Source organism: Aotus nancymaae, unplaced genomic scaffold, assembly GCF_030222135.1.
Source record: "Aotus nancymaae isolate 86718 unplaced genomic scaffold, 86718_ANA_hifiasm-v0.15.2.pri h1tg000008l, whole genome shotgun sequence".
Lineage (NCBI taxonomy): Eukaryota > Metazoa > Chordata > Mammalia > Primates > Aotidae > Aotus > Aotus nancymaae.
The window spans coordinates 45,643,538-45,661,667 of NW_026988419.1; positions in this window are offsets into that span (position 1 = coordinate 45,643,538).

Here is an 18,130-nt window from a genome sequence, read left to right on the forward strand (position 1 = left end):
GTAGGTCGTCTGCTTACTTTGTGGATTATTTCTCTTTCTGTGCAAAACCTTTTTAGTTTGTCTCATTTTTCTATATTTGGTTTTGTTGTATTTCCTTTTGAGGACTTAGTCATAAATTATTTGCCTAGGCAGAAGATTTTTTCCTAGGTTTTCTTCTAGGACTTTTATTTATAGTTTCATCTTACATTTAAGTCTTTAATTCATCTTTAAAAGAAGTTATAATTATGATTCTCATACAAACATAAAATGAACACATTTCAAAGATTTCGTATAACTCATGAGCTAATGAGGGAACCTGTAAGCTGTTGTAACATTACAAGGAGAATTCAAAATGCCCCACATATACAGGCAGACACGAAATGCTGAAATGGATTAACAAATAGATTTTAAAAAGGAGTCTATCTGTGGGCAACAATCAATTGAATTCTACTGGAAACAAGGAATTTGCATTTCTATGAAATGAATTATTTGCATTATTATCTATTTTTTCACAACTTAGATGCAAAATGTCTTACAGAAAATAGACAAATAAAAGTCGGTAGCCCAGAAGGTTGCACTAGAAGTGATACTCAAAACTTTCTAAATTTTACACCATTTTAAAGACTTACATTTTAACTCACAGAGGTATATATGGAAAGGACAGGAACAATGTAAGAATATAAAAGCTCGATGCAGATAGTAAGGGCAAGGGTTTATTAAACAATGCTTTAAAAACTCTCCGATGTGGATATAATCTTTAGCTCCCAGTATCTGCAGTATGATAATGGTTATTTGCAAGATGTGACACTGTGACACTATTCTTCTTTGAAGTTTTATTTCTCCCATTCTGCCTAATTTACCCATTGATTTTCATATATTTGTAGATGATATAAGAAATGGTTATGTCTTAGGCTTTTCATAAATCTAATGTTTTACTTTGAGAATATGAAGAATATTCTTTTCAGATCTATTTTATAAGTTTGAAATGTCATTTTGGCATATTCAATATAATATAGCCACAATATATTGATATTTACTATATTTTTGACATAGTATTAAGCTTGTTAAAATATTATATTCTTTTCATAGATAATAAAACTGTGGCTTAAAAACATAAGGTATTTTATCAAGCTGACAAGCTCTAGGAATCTTTGAGAATAAATGCCTCACTTCTCAGAAGACCATGATTTTTCTTGTATGTACATCAGACATTCACATCTACCATTATTATTGTTTATTTTTAAAATAAGTCCTAAAATATCCATCAGTTTATTACATGGAGAATTATTTAAAATAATAATATCATAAACTCAAGAAACAAATCTGAAAAGATATCAGCTTAAATATAAACTTGGTACAAGTAAAGCATAAAACATGTGAGCATTATTATTATCTACCCAGTTGGGTTTGGATGTTTATTTTTAAGATAAACATCATTCTGACAGCAAAATAATTATAATATTCGGAATTCAGGAAACATTTAGTACATACTGTTATCAAGAATGTTAGATATACTTTTCTATTAAATTAAAGTAGGCATTAAATATAATTATAATTAGACTATAAGCACTCAGAGGAGACAGGGAAACCATTAAAATGACATCTAAAACTGATATTTGATAAAAAATAAGACAAGAATAACATCACATATGAACAAAGTACATATATTTAGTTACAAAACCAAAAAACAAAACAAAACAAAACACTCAAGCATTCAGAGGGTAAAGTAAGAATGTTTAGTAGTATTAATAGGGAACAACTAGTCAATACAGATGCTACCCATTGTGTATTTGCTTTCAGCCATGAAGGTATGTCATTTGTAAAACAAAGCAAAACAAAACAAAAAACCAAAGTATAATATATACTAACAAATGCTGATAAATCCCCAATGTCCAGCTAATGGTATTATAACAGAGAAGAGATTATTAAATAAATTCAAATCAATAAAGTGTACTGAGCATCTTCTATTTCAAAAGCACAATACTAGGAACATTGCAATATAAGATAGCATTCCTTCAAAGATTTTAGGCGGTTTAAGTGGTATTTACAATCTAATATGTTTCAGTTTATTTTCAAACTGACATTTCTAAACTAAATCCTTTGCATTATGCAACTTTCTTTTTAATCTATGAAAGATAGTATTCAAAGCTACAGTTCAGACTACAGAAATAGTTTTTCAACATAGCTCACAGAAGCAGATGTAGTTATTTAACGGAGATGAGTTAGATCTGGTATTATTGCTTTCAAGCACAAAATGAAATTTTCTGTGTTCCAATTGGAGGCTTTATCAAAGAATTTCAGAGTATGACCCAGATACAACTCCTCCCTTGGATCAAAACTCCCATGCTATATTCCAAAAGTGTTATAAACATTATGCTAACAAGCTTACAACTAGCTTACAGCATGCAAGAGACAAAGGATGAAATTAGAACAAGATGACAGCAATCCACATCTATCTCATCTTGCCCCCACATGGACCATTTACTTCACTTGCATGTGTATGGTCAGAACACTACAGCTCTCACAGTGGAGCCATGTATCTGCTGACTTCAGAGAGTTTTACAAAGTCTGCATTTCTGGCTGCACATCCATGCTTTACAAAAGCAGGATACACCCAACAAGCAAGCAACTTATTTCAACTCAAATGCAAAGGGAATTTCTTTTCTTTTTCTTTGATTTTTATTCTTATTTTAAAAAGTGTGGTGGGATAATAAACAACCTTGCTTGAACTCTAGATCTACCTACAGATTCATTCAATCACTCAGCAAATACTTATTGTAAAGTAGTAGTATTGCCAGTGATCAGGTAGGTTCTCTGATGGGGTGACAAAGAAGCAAAGACATGAATAAAAAGACTAAGAGGGCTGCAGTTATAAGGTATGATTATGGATACTAATCAATAAAAAAGTAAAGTAAAATACTGGCAAACAGAATTTAATACATATTACCAGAATAAAAAATACCAAATAACCATGACCAAAGATAGTGGAAAAGCATTTGACAAAATTCAACTATATAATTAATGTTAGAAAATAAAAACGAGTAAAGAATTTACTGAAACTTGGTTACATGATCAAAGATACTTAAATCAGCCCCAAAGTCAGTATTATATCAAGAGAGAAATACTGAAAGCTTTGTTCCTGGAGTTAAGATCACGACGTGAACACTTATATATCATAATTAATATTTAATATCAACTAGATAAAACAGACAATGTAATTAGACAATGTAAAAGAAGCTAAACAAAATAGAATTATAAAATTGGGAAAGGAGGTGAAAGCACTAGAATTTAGAAATATATCAACATATAAAATAAATGTACACAAATTAATATTTTCATATACACATATAACAATTAGAAGATACAGTGAGAAAGAAAGAAGCAAATATGACACTAAAGAAGATAAAATATATAGGAACAAATTAAACAAGAATGAGTATCTATATAAATTATATCTTAAATATTACTAAAGGACTCAGCAGAAGTTATCAATACATGGAAAGATACACCATGTTCTTGAAAGAAGATTATAAAGATGTCCATTTTCCTCTGTATAAATTATAAAATATACATGATCCAAATGAAAAAAGATAGTATGTAATTATTCTGAAACCACATGTGCTGATTTTAATTTTCATAAGAAGAAATAAAAATAAATAGCAAAGAAATCTCTAAAAAAATAAACAAGAGAGGAGGGGGAGATAAGCTTTGTCAACCATTATGTAATTCAATAATTAAAACAATGTGGCAATGGCATATGAATAGAACAGAGAGAACAGGGGAGGGGGGCATGTAGACAACAATTTTGAGGTAATTTGCAGTGAAAGGAAGCAGAAAATGGTCACTGGAAGGTGAAGTAGAATGACATTATTCCCAGGGATGCATTTTTTTTTTAATTTCTCATATTTTCTTCTTTAAAATTGTAAACTTCTGCAATACCAGGAGTAAGAAATGGGCTTACAGGCAAGGCTCAAAGCTGCTTTGTTTTCTTTTTACTTTTATTTGAGGTTCAGGAGTACACATGCAGGTTTATTTCATGGGTAAATTGTGTGTCTCTCAGGTTTGTATATGAATGTTCCTGTCACCTAGATAGTGAGCATAGTACCCAACAGTTTTTCAACACTCATCCTTCTTCCCTCCACTTTCCCCTAGTAGTCCCCAGTGTCTATTGTTCTCATCTTTGTGTCCATGTGTACTCAATGATTAGCTCCCACTTATAAGTGAGAAGATGCAATAATTAGTTTTCTGTTCCTGCATTAATTTGCTTAAGATAAAGGCATCTAATTGCATTCATGCTACTACTGCAAAGCACATGATTTTTTTTTTCTGTTTTTTATGGCTGTGTAGTTGTCCATTTTATTAGTGCATTCTCACACTACTACTATAAAGAACTACCTGAGACTGGGTAATTAATGCAAAAAAAAGTTTAATTGACTCATAGTTTCACAGGCTTAATGCGAACCATGACTGAAAGGCCTCAGGAAACTTACAATCATGGCAGAAGGGCAAAGGTGAAGCAAGCACCTTCTTCACATGGTGGGAGGAGAGAGAGCGAGTGAAGGGGAAAGTGCCACACAGTTTTAAATCATCGTATATTGTGAGAGTTCACTCACTATCAGGACAACAGCATAGGGTAAATCCATAAAGAACTACCCGAGACAAGGTAACTTATGAAGAAAAGAGGCTTAACTGACTCACAGTTCTGCAAACTTAACAGGAAGCATAACTGAGAAGCCTCAGAAAACTTACAATCATGGTGGAAGGGCAAAAGAGAAGCATGCGCCTTTTTCACATGGCAGCAGGAAAGAGAGAGAGTGAGGGGTGGGATAAGTGCTACACACTCTTAAACCATCAAATCTCATGAGAACTCACTCACTATCATGAGAACAGCATGAAAGAAATCTGCCCCTATGATCCAATTACCTCACACCAGGTCCCTCCCCCAACATTAGGAATTACAATTTGACACATGATTTGGCTGGGGACACAGAGACAAATCATATCATCTATAATGTATATGTACCACATTTTCTTTACCTACTCCATCATTGATGGGCATCTAGGTTGATTCTACTTCTTTGCTATTGTGAGTACTGATGTGAAGAACAAATTCCTGTATGTATCTTTTTGGTAGAAAATTTGTTTTCCTTTGGGTATATATGCAACAAGAAGATTGCTAGGTCGAATGGTAGTTTCAGTTTAAGTTCTTTGAAAAATCTCTAAACTGCTTTCCACAGTGGCTGAACTAATTTACACTCCCACCAACAGTGTATAAGTGTTCCTTTTTCTCTGTAATTTCACCAGCATCTGTCATTTTCATTTTATTTATATTTTGATTTTTGAATAATAGCCATTCTGACTGGTGTGAGATATGGTATTAATTTGCATTTCTCTAATGATCAGTGATGTTGAGCACTTTTTCCTGTATTTGTTGGCTGCATGTATGTCTTCTTTAGCTGTTAATTGTTGTTCTCTTGGCTCTAAAAGGTCAAAATGCTTTAAAATTGTCACTTGTTAAGTGTTGCACCCTATAGAGAAAGTCATCTGCCTTGTTAATTTTTGCCTGGGAAAGAGGTAACAGTTTTTTGTTTCTTTAAATTACAATTGTAAGCAAATAAAAGATTTGCATATAATTTCAGTGACATAATAGATTCATGGATACTAAAGCTCATCTCTGGCCAATCTGAGAGTACTTAAACCACAACTAAAACCCTCAGCCTACATTTTCAGCAAAAATGAACAGATATTCTGGTGCCTCTAAACTCCATCTATATTCTCTTTTCTCAAACACCAACTAGAATAGATCTCTCTTCCCTCTTGATATTTCAATTTTAATCCTATAATTTTATAAGGTGGTTCTTGAATATTTTACTATTTCAATTTGTCCTTCACATTTTCATTTTAAGTTTTCTTTGATCTCTTTCTCTTCATCTTATTTCAAGCTATTTGTTAGTTTCTATCTATTATTATCTTAAATCTTCTGAAAATATATTTATATATTCAGTCCAGTCTCTTTTTCTTCATGTCTTAGTCTGTTCTGGCTGTTATAGCAAAAATGCCATAGACTGGGTGGCTTAACCAAGATGAATTTATCTCCCACAGTTCTGAGGGCTGGAAAGTCCAAGATCAAGATACTTACAAAGTAAGTTTTATTCTGATGTCCCTTCTTTTAGCTTGTGGTGGTCAGCCTCTCACTATGTGCTTACATGACTGCATGTGTGGAGAGAGAGGAAGCAAGTTGTCTGGTATCTCTTCTTAAAGACACTAATCCTACTTGATCAGAGTTTCGCCCTATGAATCACCTGTAATGGTTAATTTTATGTATCAATTTGTCTGGGCTAAGGGAGTCCCAGTGTCTTAGTCTGTTTATGTTACTATAACATAATATTAGAGACTGGGTAATTTATTTAAAATAGAAATTTATTCCTTATAGGAAGCTGGGAAGACCTTCTCTATCAAGGAACCAATGTCTGGCAAGGATCCTTTAACTGTGCCATTCCATGTTGGAAAAAGAGAGTACATAAGAGACTGCAAAACTCATTCTTAAGTCTACTGTCTCAATAACAAATCACTCCTGTAATAACAAAATTAACCCATTCATAAGAAGACCTAGTCACCTTTTAACAATCTCACATGTCAACTTTGTTGCATTGGGGATTAAGTTTCCAGCACACGAACTCTGAGGAACACAGTCAAACCATGTCACCCAGATAACTGGTACAACATTATCTCTAGGTATGTCTGTGAGGGTGTTTCTGGAAAAGATCAGCATCTGAATCAATAAACTGAGTAAAGAAGCTTGCTCTCAATAATGTGACTAGGCAACATCCAAATCATTGTAGGCTTGAATAGAACACAAAGATGAAAGATGGGCAAATTCACTCTCACTGCTTAAACTGGATCATTCATCTCCTATCCTGGAATATCAGTGCTGCTGGTTCTAGGTATTGGACTGAGACCGGAACTTATACCACCAAACAACCCTCTTGTTCTTGGGTCTTTTAGTTTAGACTGAAACTACAAACCTACCTTTCCAGGGCCTTCAGTTTCCAGATACAGAACATGCAACTTCACAGTCTCAATAATGGTGTAAGTCAATCCCTCATAAAAAATTTATTTGTTTCTGTGTGTATAGAAATTACAAATGTGTGTGGGTATAAACACACACACACACACACACACACACACACACACACACACACACACACGTAATATCCAGCTGGTTCTATTTCTCTGAAGAACTCTGACCTAATACAAATTTTTATACCAAGAGTGGTTCCAGAAGAACAGAATTTTAAGGATGAGTTTTCAGAATTGGGTCTAGAGTTTCTGGAACTGGCTCTACAATCAGATTAGACATAAAGATCACAATGATTCTATTTCTAGTAAGGAAGAGACTACTGATAGTGTATGGCTTAAAATGTTTATAGAGATATATAAAATGACTACATTGGATACTTCTAATCAACCACTATAAGAAGCAAGGAACTAAGTGACTTTATGATACTTTCAAGCATTTTTGGAAAACTAAAAATATGATAACATTGGTTGGTTGCTCCTTATGTTTTATGACAAAGTGGTAAAAGAAAAGAATAAGCGAGAAACTCAAACTCCCAGATTCTATGCTGCATAAATGACCTAAGAGCTTTTAGGTGTATCCTGAAAATCAAATGCAGAACCTCATCCTATAATTTGGCAAATTACAACAGAAGTTAAACTCCCAGCTTTGAAGAATGTCTACTGCTAAAGTGACAACATTTCTTGGAATAGAATGGGATCTTGTAAGAAGAGATGGAGACCTGTTAAAAGACCCTGATGAAGCTGGGGACACTGAGCCTCTAAATTCTGTTACGTATTCGTTGCTAGTGGAAGATGCCTCTCCACTCTTACTGAAAGTGGCCTTCTTACTCCAGCAAAAAGGCCTCTCCATCCACTGTAATATTGGTTTTTCTAGTTTCTATGAGGGAATAAATCCTGCATTCCCTGAGGAAATGGTAATGGTATCTCCCGTGGCAGCTGACATGTAAGATAATGCTAAGTCTCTTCAGGAACCACCCCTACCATTTTCTCTGCTTCTGGATCTATAACTAGACTCAAATTCCAGCACAAAAATCTTAATCACTTCCTTTGAGACCTCATCTACCTCATCTGCAAATAAGCCACAATCGAGTAAGGGCTTTGTTACGATTTGAACGTTTGTGTCCCCTCCAAAAAAAATCATGTTGAAACTTAATGCCCAATGTAATAGTATTAAGATGTAGGGCCTTTAGGAAGTAATTAAATCATGAGGGTGCTGCCTGTAGTCTTCCCTACAAAGGTTGAAAAGAGAGGATCCCTTGACCCCAGGATGCCAAGGCTACACTGAGCTGTGATTGCACCACTGCACTCCAGTCTGAATGACAGGGCAAGATCCTGCATCAAAAAAATAAAAACTCATGAAGACAGAACCCTCATGAATGGTATTAGTGACTTTAAAAAAGGGCTGGAGGGAACTAGCTAGCTCCTTTGCCCTTCTGCTTTCTGCCATGTGAGGATACAGCAATAAAGCAAAAAGGCATCTGAGAAGCAGAGACTGACCCTCACAAAACACTAAACCTGCCGGTGCCTTGAATTTAGACATCTCAGCCTCCTGACTGTGAGAAATAAATTTATGTTCTTTATAAATTACTCATTCTCACTTATTTTGTTACAGTACTACTACCAAACCAAAACAGGCTTCAACATATAAATTATGACAGCACATACACATTCAATCCATAACACTCCATTATTTTATTAGAAATTTTCTGTGTACCCATTACCTTATAATGAAACCAAGTAATGGACAACCAAACTACACATTCTTCCTCTAAATCAAATACTATTTCCTTTTCTGAAATAAGTGTTCTGCAAAAGTTGTCATCTTGCTTAAGTCTATTCTGGATCATTGTTTATGACCATTTGCTTTTTCTTCACAGATATCAAATACAAGGAAAACTGCAAAACACTGATGAAAGAACTTGTAGATGACACAAACAAATGGAAAAACATCCTGGCCTCATGGATTGGAAAAATTGTGAAAATAATCATCTGCTCAAAGAAGTCTACAGATCCAATGCAATCTTTATCAAAATATCAATGTCATTCTTCATATATTTAGAAGAAAAAGATTCCACAATTTATGTGGAACCAAAAGAGAGCCCAAATAGCCAAAGCAATCTCCACAAATTTGAAAACTCTCTCTTTACAGTTCACTTTGTTCACTTTAAACTTTTATTTCTTCATGTTCATGTAACAAGTGCAGCCAGCATCATTTCTGTCCTTCTGATTTTGTGTCCAGAAAGCTCACCCAGACTGTGGTTTATACTGCATGTGCACCATGAATTTAGGGTGACTATGCATTCCAGTTTCCCAAGAGTCTAGGTTTGTTGCTTGTTTTGGCACCAATTCCAGGTTAGCGTTTGAAGTATTATCCTCAGATTCATGAAAAAAGGACCCCTGCCTTTGTCTCCGCACTTTAGAGATCCCCCTTGGTCTTCCTCTAGCTGGCCCTCACTCCATGATTGAGGTATTCGAAGTGAAGAAATCTGTCCACCTAAAGCTTAAACCCACTCTTGTAACCATATCCTTGGTACCTGAGACCCCAGAGCTTAAAACCCAAATGGTTTATTCTCAAATTCAGAAACTGCACGCATGTTTTGTCTGATTCCCCTTTCTAATAATGAATGATGCCTCTTCCATATCCACCCCTAGTTTCAAGGAGTGGCCATAAGATGGTTGTTTACACAAAGAAATGCATACCACTTAAGATACATAGGCTGAAGTGTCGACTTACATACACACAAGAGGCCTCATCAGTGCAAGAAGGAGGTGGTTGGACAGAAAGGGGCCGAGGTAAGGGAGTAGCATGTTCTTGTATAAAAATCCAAGGATTCTAAGGATTTTGAGAATTCTAAATTTGATATGAATTTTCTTGGGTTTTAGGAATAATTATTAGTAAAGATAGAAATAGAAAGCTATGTACCCCAGAACCTAAAGTATAATAAAAATAAAAATAATTTAAAAAAGAAATAGAAAGCTATTTAATGATTTTGTTGCTGCTTGTATATTCTTGAATGAAATACTTCAAATATATGAGCTTCCATTTGTACTCTTGCCTCAGTTCCCAAAGATACTAAGGAGGAGCCTGAACATTTGTGCCAAATAAAAGTATCCAGTTTTCGGGGGGGGTGTGGTGGCTTATGCCTGTAATCCCAGCATTGGGAGACTGAGGCAGGCGGATCACAAGGTCAAGAGATCGAGACCATCCTGGCCAACATGGTGAAACCCCATGTCTACTAAAAATAGAAAAATTAGATGGGTGTGGTGGCACACGCCTTTAGTCCCAGCTATACAGGAAGTCGAGGCAGGAGAATTGGTTGAACCCGAGAGGCAGAGGGTGCAGTGAGCCAAGATCGTGCCACTGCACTCTAGCCTGGGAGACAGAGTGAGACTCTATCTCAAAAAAAAAAAAAAAAAAGTATCCTGGTTTAGATAATGAATCAGATGTTCCCATATTCACTTTGGCTACTCCTTCCTGTCCCTAAGTAAAAACTGCAGATTAAATAGTTAAGCTTTTTTTCTTTTCTTTTCATCTATCTCATGTTTTCCTTATGTGTATTAAATCTCACATCTGCTATTTTAGCAAGACACAACTTAATTCTTAGCAATATCCATGAAAATAGCCAATTTTACCATGTTATTCTAATAAATATAGCTCAAATATTATATTGCATGGTCCTGTGAAGCATGGTTCACTTCTGAAAGTAACTAACAATCTTTATCTTTGATTTGCTAAGTGATATTGCAAAAAATTTCCTCCAGTAGTCATAATAAGCTTCTTTAATGGACATATTTTTGAGTCTGGCTTCACTGTTGTTCTACAGGTCATTTCAAATTCTTTATTTCCTGGCATAAAAATAAAAATAAATACCTGCTGTATTCCTAAGCATTGAATTAAACATCAGAGTGTGTGGGTCAGTTTTTCTTTCTCTGGAGACACTGGTTCTCATGAAGAGTTTCTTCACTTAAAGGGTCCTCCCACTCCCTTCCGCATAGAAACTGCAAAGTTCTCCTTTCTGCTTTTGTCTGATCTTCCAAATGTAGATATTACATATGAAATACAGAAACTAACAGTAAATGTGGCTGTCCATCCTCTTTGTCCTGTAAGAATGCAGCATCTGTTCCACATTAGACAGATTTTCTGTCTTCCATCTTTCTTAAATTTTCCATCAGCCGCTGTCTGCAGACATTTCTACAGCCCCAGAAAAAGCTAGAGAAGAAAACTTGGCACCCTGCATAACAAAAATACTTTGGCTGATTCTTGCTACCACTGAAATTTTGCAGACACTTAAACCCCAACAAGACAATCATGAGTTCTTCCTGTACCGTGGTCTCATTGTTTCTGCACCTCCTCACTGTTGGCATCTGGCTCCCTGAGAGCTGTAACATTTACAGAGGTTTATTCTCCTTTCTTCTACCTCTGCCTGCCCAATTAGATGTGTTACCTTCTTTGCTGTTTTACACTGCTTCTTCCATATTATGAGAGCTTGGCACATAGTAGATGTTAAATAAATACTTTTTTCTCTTCCCTCTATTTGAATCAATAAGGCAAATATAATCCTCAGCTCAAAAATAATAAAATAGATAATTTGAAAATTTATGTCAATGTCACAGTTACCAAATTATAAAGTTAAGACTAGGAAAATTAGTGTCCATATCAGATTATCAGGCTGCGCATTCCAGCAAGAGACAACATGCTAAGAAACATTATAATAAAGCCCTTCAAAGAACCTCCTATTGCCATTTGATAATCAGGGTTTGGGGAAAGAATCTGGAAAATTAAACAAGCTTCAAGATTAAAACATAGTTTAAAATAATGGTTTCTGAAAGAAGGGATTGGCAAAAACAAAAAATCCTATTATACAAGTCTCATCTATAGAATCTAGATCTCCTCCTTTTCTGACAGTCTATTGTCTGTTCTGTCCTGTGATGAAAGTAGTCCATACTTTTATACTCTGCTTCCTGTTTAAATAGTCTGTCTGCAGTAACTCATTCAGCTGATTTGACAGTCAGCTATCTCAAATGGTGGTCAGGTCTCACTGGCTCCCTGCCTCTTTGCAGCTATGGCCAGTAAGTCCAGAACACAGAACCAGAAATGTGAAACTGAGTGGGAGTCATGACACTGAACTGTGCTTCATGACCTTGGTTTGTTTTTGTGATCTTTGAACATCCGTTTCCTCAAATGGGGTTGGCACAACAACATGAAGACAGGACTTGAAAACTTACTGTTTCTAAATGGTTCTAAAGAACCAAGAGTTATCAATTAATACATAACATGACAAGTAGAAAGTTGCAAAGCATGTGGAAAGAAATTTAAAACTATAATGAACAATATGTATGATGACTCAGGAAAATGGAGTGTTGTGAGTAATTTCCAGTAAACCATTAGATCAGCTCCGCTTTAATTGTCACAGGTGTTAGGCTATGAGGTGTCCTGGGGGAGAACAATTTATTCTATGGTTTCCAGAACACATTTGATTCATATCCTGTCTCCTATGTTCTACAATGTACCATATTTATATCAGGTTACAAGATAAGCATTTTTTTCTAGATGAATTAAGAATGATCCATCTTGCAAGGGTCTCTTTACCCTAGAAGTTTATGGACAAAATTCAAGGGAACCATAAACTTGATGCAAAGAAAAAACATATCTTTATTTTTATTAACTGCTGGCTCAAATTCAGTTTCTCTTTCCATTATAAATGTGGGCAAAAACCACAATATTATTTGTAATATCTGTGAATATGTCACTAGTATAAATCATATAGTCGTATCACTTTGTGATTATTACAGTAATCTAAAAACTTTTTTTATCACCAATATTTCAAAACTATATAGCTATTAGACTTGCCAAGTCTTGTTAGTCAAATGTGTTAATAAAGAAGGACATGTATTATTGTATCACAAACTTAATATTTGGATAACTGAATTTACATATAGCTTATTTCCTTAGTAATCTATGTATTTCATTTTGGATTTTTAAAAACACTATTCTGAAAATATATCCATGAGCTTCACCATACCACCAAAGAGATTCAGGACACACAACACAGTGAAGAGCTCAGTTTAGAAAAGCGGTGATTCTCAAAGTTGAGCATGCAACCTTGAGAATGTGCAGCTCCAGAATCTCCTGGAGATCTTATTAAAACACTACTTACTGAGTTTCTCATTCATCTAGTCTGGGGGAACCTGAGAACCTGCACTTTAAACAAGTTCCCAGGTGATGCTGATGCATCTGGTCCAGGGTCAACACTTTGAAAATGACTGCAGCAGCATTGCTCAAAAAAAAAAAAAAAAAATCAGCTGTTACAATCAAAGCCTAGAATTGTTTTAAAAATATTATAGGAATAGTGGCAAGTAATAGTTCAGAAGAACTTGGAGATCATACACATTTAAAAGAATGCTCAAATTATTTTTTGCTTTCAGAGGGTAGCAAGCTCATTGTAGGAAGATTTATATCTTTAAAGTCTGGTCTACAATAATGATAGCAATACAGATCAATAGAAAACATCTTTAGCATCTTTATTAAGAATGGATTCATTTTTATGTTGATCAAGGAGAAAAATCTGCAAGTAATCAGGATACTATATTCAAGATATTAACCCAGAATAAGTCCGTCTTTTGATATTTTTAAATGTACATGCTTCAAAGCCTAGTGTCTCTAAGTGTACCATGCACATGAAGTCTCCCTTCTGAGTTATGAGTGATTCATTGTAATGATAGATAACATATTCTATTCCCCTTTTTCCCACCCAGGACACTTTTCAGAAACCTGTTCAAGATAGAAAAATTTTAAATTCAATTGTATAGATACTGATGCAAACCGATGAATCCTGAAAGGATCTTTGCATCTATAATTGATTTAAATTCTAAAGGTTGATTTTGTGTTTATAATTCAGTTAGTCCTGATCCAAATTAGATTAGCTGCCTCTGGGTCTTTCATTTCTTCTTGAGCATATCTATTGCTTTCCAGGCAAAAGTATTTTTAAAAAGTTCTATGGTCATAAATTCTCATTTCCTTTTGACTATGGATTTTTAATTCACATTCCCCACTGAATTATACTCGTGAGTGTTAATAGATTATACATTCATGACTCTGTCTAAAAAAAGGAAGAGACATGCACAAGTTTGAAAGAAAAAAAAAAAGTAGCGTAGCTGTGAATCAATATACATGGTTTCTCTACACAATTACATTGTAGAAATTGATGTCTGCTCAGAGGTAACATCATTCCATTTTTTTTATACCTACTGTATACATGTTCTTTGCCCAACAGCTATTCCATTTACGTTTGGTTTACATATTAAAGACAAGATAATATTTGACTAAACATAGATAGCATAAAAATGAAAAAAAAAATACAAGGACCCTGCTTTAAGTATATATGTTAGGCAAAGGACATTTGGATACTCAAACAATTTTTCCAGGATAATGGGCAGCTGACAGAGGTCAGAACAGAGCTACCTTGCTAAATATAAGTGAAAATCAGCTATCAAATATGTTTTGTAAATTTAAGTAAATCTTACTAAATTTGACTGCAAGCTTTTCTAATTTGAGAATCTGAATCTGAGTAAAAAGTGACTTTGATTTTTCAAAATATAGGGTCTCAAACATTTCATCTTTAAACTTTTTTTTCTAACTGATGAAGCAGCAGGGAGAATGATTGAAATACAGATGCTAAACTATAAAAGAAAGTGATTTCTTAGTTTTCTTTCTACCAAAATAAATAAAAGCTTTCATCAGCATCCAAGATCTTCAAGACGTTCCAAGATTTACTCTAGTTCAGAGAAACAGCACGTGGGAAAGTATTAGTAGAACCTTTGTCATTTCTAACCTTTTCAAGTGCAAGGCAGGATGAACAGATATTAAGTAATAGATTATAATATCCAAACACCTGATTAATTTGACATTGCTCTCTTTCATATGAAATCTAAGAAAAAAATGTAGCTTTCAAACTTGAATTATTAACTTTGGCTTTAATTATAATTTTTCCGTCCATGGGAACCACTTTTTAAGGTGACTGCTTTCAGCTACAATAAAAGATTAGTCAGTGTATCTGTCAGAAAAGGAAAAAAACTCTTTATATTTGAAACTCTTAGATATATCATTATTATTATTATTATTTTTTGAGACAGTATCTCACTCTGTTTCCCAGGCTGGTGTAATCATTGCTGACTATAGCCTCGACATCCTGGCATCCAGCAATCTTGCCACCTCAGCCCATGGAGGAGCTGGAACTACAGGTGCACGTCCTCATACCCAGCTAATTTTTTCTTTCTTTTTTTTTTTTTTGGTAGTGACAAGGTCTCATTATGTTGCCCAGGGTGGTCTCCAACTCCTGGACTCAAGCGATCCTCCCCCTTGGCTTCCCAAACTGCTGAGATTACCAGTGTGAGCCACCACTTCTGGCCTCACATCTTAATAAATCTAATTTAAAAAATGATTCCCTGGAAGGGTTTTATAGTACAGTATCCCTTATAGTCAAACTGTAAGCTGTTTCCCAAGTGACTGAACTGTGGGGCAAGCATACACTGAAGGAGTTTTAGAAAACGAGTTGCTTTCCTGGATGCCTGGTAACAACTGATGAGAAGTAAAAAATACAAGAAAATAGAATGAATCAGAAAGTAGAGGAAGAAGTGGAGGTGAGGAGAAGTTTTAAAAGAGAAGCAGGTGGAGTCACACAATGTTTAGTTGCACAGGATTCTGAGTTAGAAAGGCCAACATACAAATTATACTTCTGTCGTTCCTTACCTTAGTCAAGTTGCTTAACTTGCTGAGTCTTCATTTCTTTTGTTCTCCAGCAAGGAGGCAAGCATAAACATTTTTATAAATTTTGAATGAATTAAATTAGTTAAGATGTTTATAATGCCTAGTGGGATATTAAGTAATGAAGGCATTTCAAAGAACATAGTTTTAGGATTAGATTTGTTAAACAGCTACTATATATTATATATCTTACTAAGCACTTTATGTTATACTAATAATCACTCCTTATTAATATTTTATGTGCCAAGCTCTTTCTTAGCTGTTTCTTAAATATTAGTTTATTTTCTGTTGATGTACCACTTTGCAAAGCATGTATTGTAATGCCCAGTTTACTTATGTGGAAGTAAGAGAACTTAAGTCATTTGTCTAAGAGTCATATAGCCATAAGTGAGAATGTGAGAGATTTTATCTGAGGTCAAAATTTTATATTAATTATGACTGAACACATCATTTGTTTTTAAATATTACTAGCTAAAATATGAAGGAAACATTTGTGTCTCTAATTGTTAAGTCTAAAAGTTCAATTGTACATTTCCTATTTTATCCAAGAATTTTAGGTAATAATGTGTGACTACTGATAATGGGTATGTGTGTGTTGGGGTGAGAGGGATCAGGGTGAAGATGAATGGGAGAATTTTCTGTAAAAAAATTATTTCAAGTATCTAAATATTAAGTAACTACTTTGGTAGAGATCCTCATTTGGCTCATGTCTTTCATTCATTAAGAGGTTATAGACCAGAAAACAATAGGTGCCATGTAATGAAACACATATTTGATAAAAACATCATTCTTAAAAAAAGATTGCAATGTAAAGCCTGCATGTAACCAAGATGGTCTACCCACAATGGACTACTTTGCTAGAAAAGCTGTTGATAGAATAGACATATCCTTATTTCATTGTAATATACATGATAATAAGTATAACAGAAATTTGTGTCTCAAGCCCAAGTTACATAGAGGACCTTTCACAAATGATTGTCAAGTGAATAAATGAATGAATGAATTCAACTCTTTCACCCTACTGCTTTTGCCAAGGTTGCCAACGTTCTCTTGCTTTTTGGTCTCTAAAGAATTTACAAAAGCTGGTGACTTGACTTCAGGAAACTTTCCTCCTTAACTTCTAAGACATCACTGAATTTTTGTTTCCCCATCTATCACTGTCACCTTTACTGACTGTTCGTCTTTTACACATCTCTTAAATGCATGTTACCTACTAGATTCCCTTGCTCACCTCTTCCAATTATAGTCACTTGCTCTGGGGGATTCCAGTCAGTATCATGGCATCAAATGTCAAATATGTTTATATTGAATAAACATAAAGAGAGAGGGAAGAAGGCAAGAAATAAAAAAAAAAAAAGCAGGATTACCTGTTGGAAATATCAACCTAATATCCTAATATCATCTCATATCAATATGTTTAAAATAGAACTATATACTTTTCCTACTGATCTTGATCTCCCCCAGTATTCTATAGTTAATGAATATTACTGTTTTCTGTATTTGCTTAAGCCTAATTTTTAGGACTCCTTTTACATTTCTCCCTTTTTCTGAGTATCCATGTTCAATTAATCTCTATAACTATTAATTTGTTCCCATTAATATCTGTTGTCTTCCTTTCAATTGTCTTAGTTCAGTCCCTTAAAATACTTCACTTCAGGCATTATTTCTCCCTCCTATCTGAACTCCTCTGGCTGAGGATTCCTCTCCCTCTGTAAATACTCACATGCTGCCCTTAACTTGTAATATTCTTTACTCAGATCATTTTACTTTTCTACCTAAAACCTCTTGGCCTCACCATCACCTGTAGTGTAAAGCTTGAAATCTTTAGCCTGGAATGTTAGGCCTTTTGTAACCTGGTCACGACTTATTTCTCTAGTCACTATTTCTCCCTTTAGAATTATGTGCCAAGCACACTGAACTCTCTGTTCTCTGAACACACCAATTGCTTTCAGAACACAGAGCCTGAAATATCCTGCTCTGCCTCCTCCTCTTAAGAAACCGTTGTTCATCATTTAGCAGCAGTTCAAATGTACCTCATCCACGGTCTTTCCTCACTCCCTGGGGCAATTAGTTGTTCTGCTTTCTTCTCCTAAAGGACTCATATTCACAAAGTGATTACAGCAGTGATAGTAATAATTGGCTTTGATATCAGTCTTCTCCCCTGTACTGTTTTATTTGTCCTTCCATCCCAAATATAATAAATGCACAAAATTTGAATTTATGCAAGCAAAAATGAATGTTACATGTCAGAATTTTATTAAAACATCTACTTAAAATTATTTTATATCTTCTTTCAGTTTAGAATTA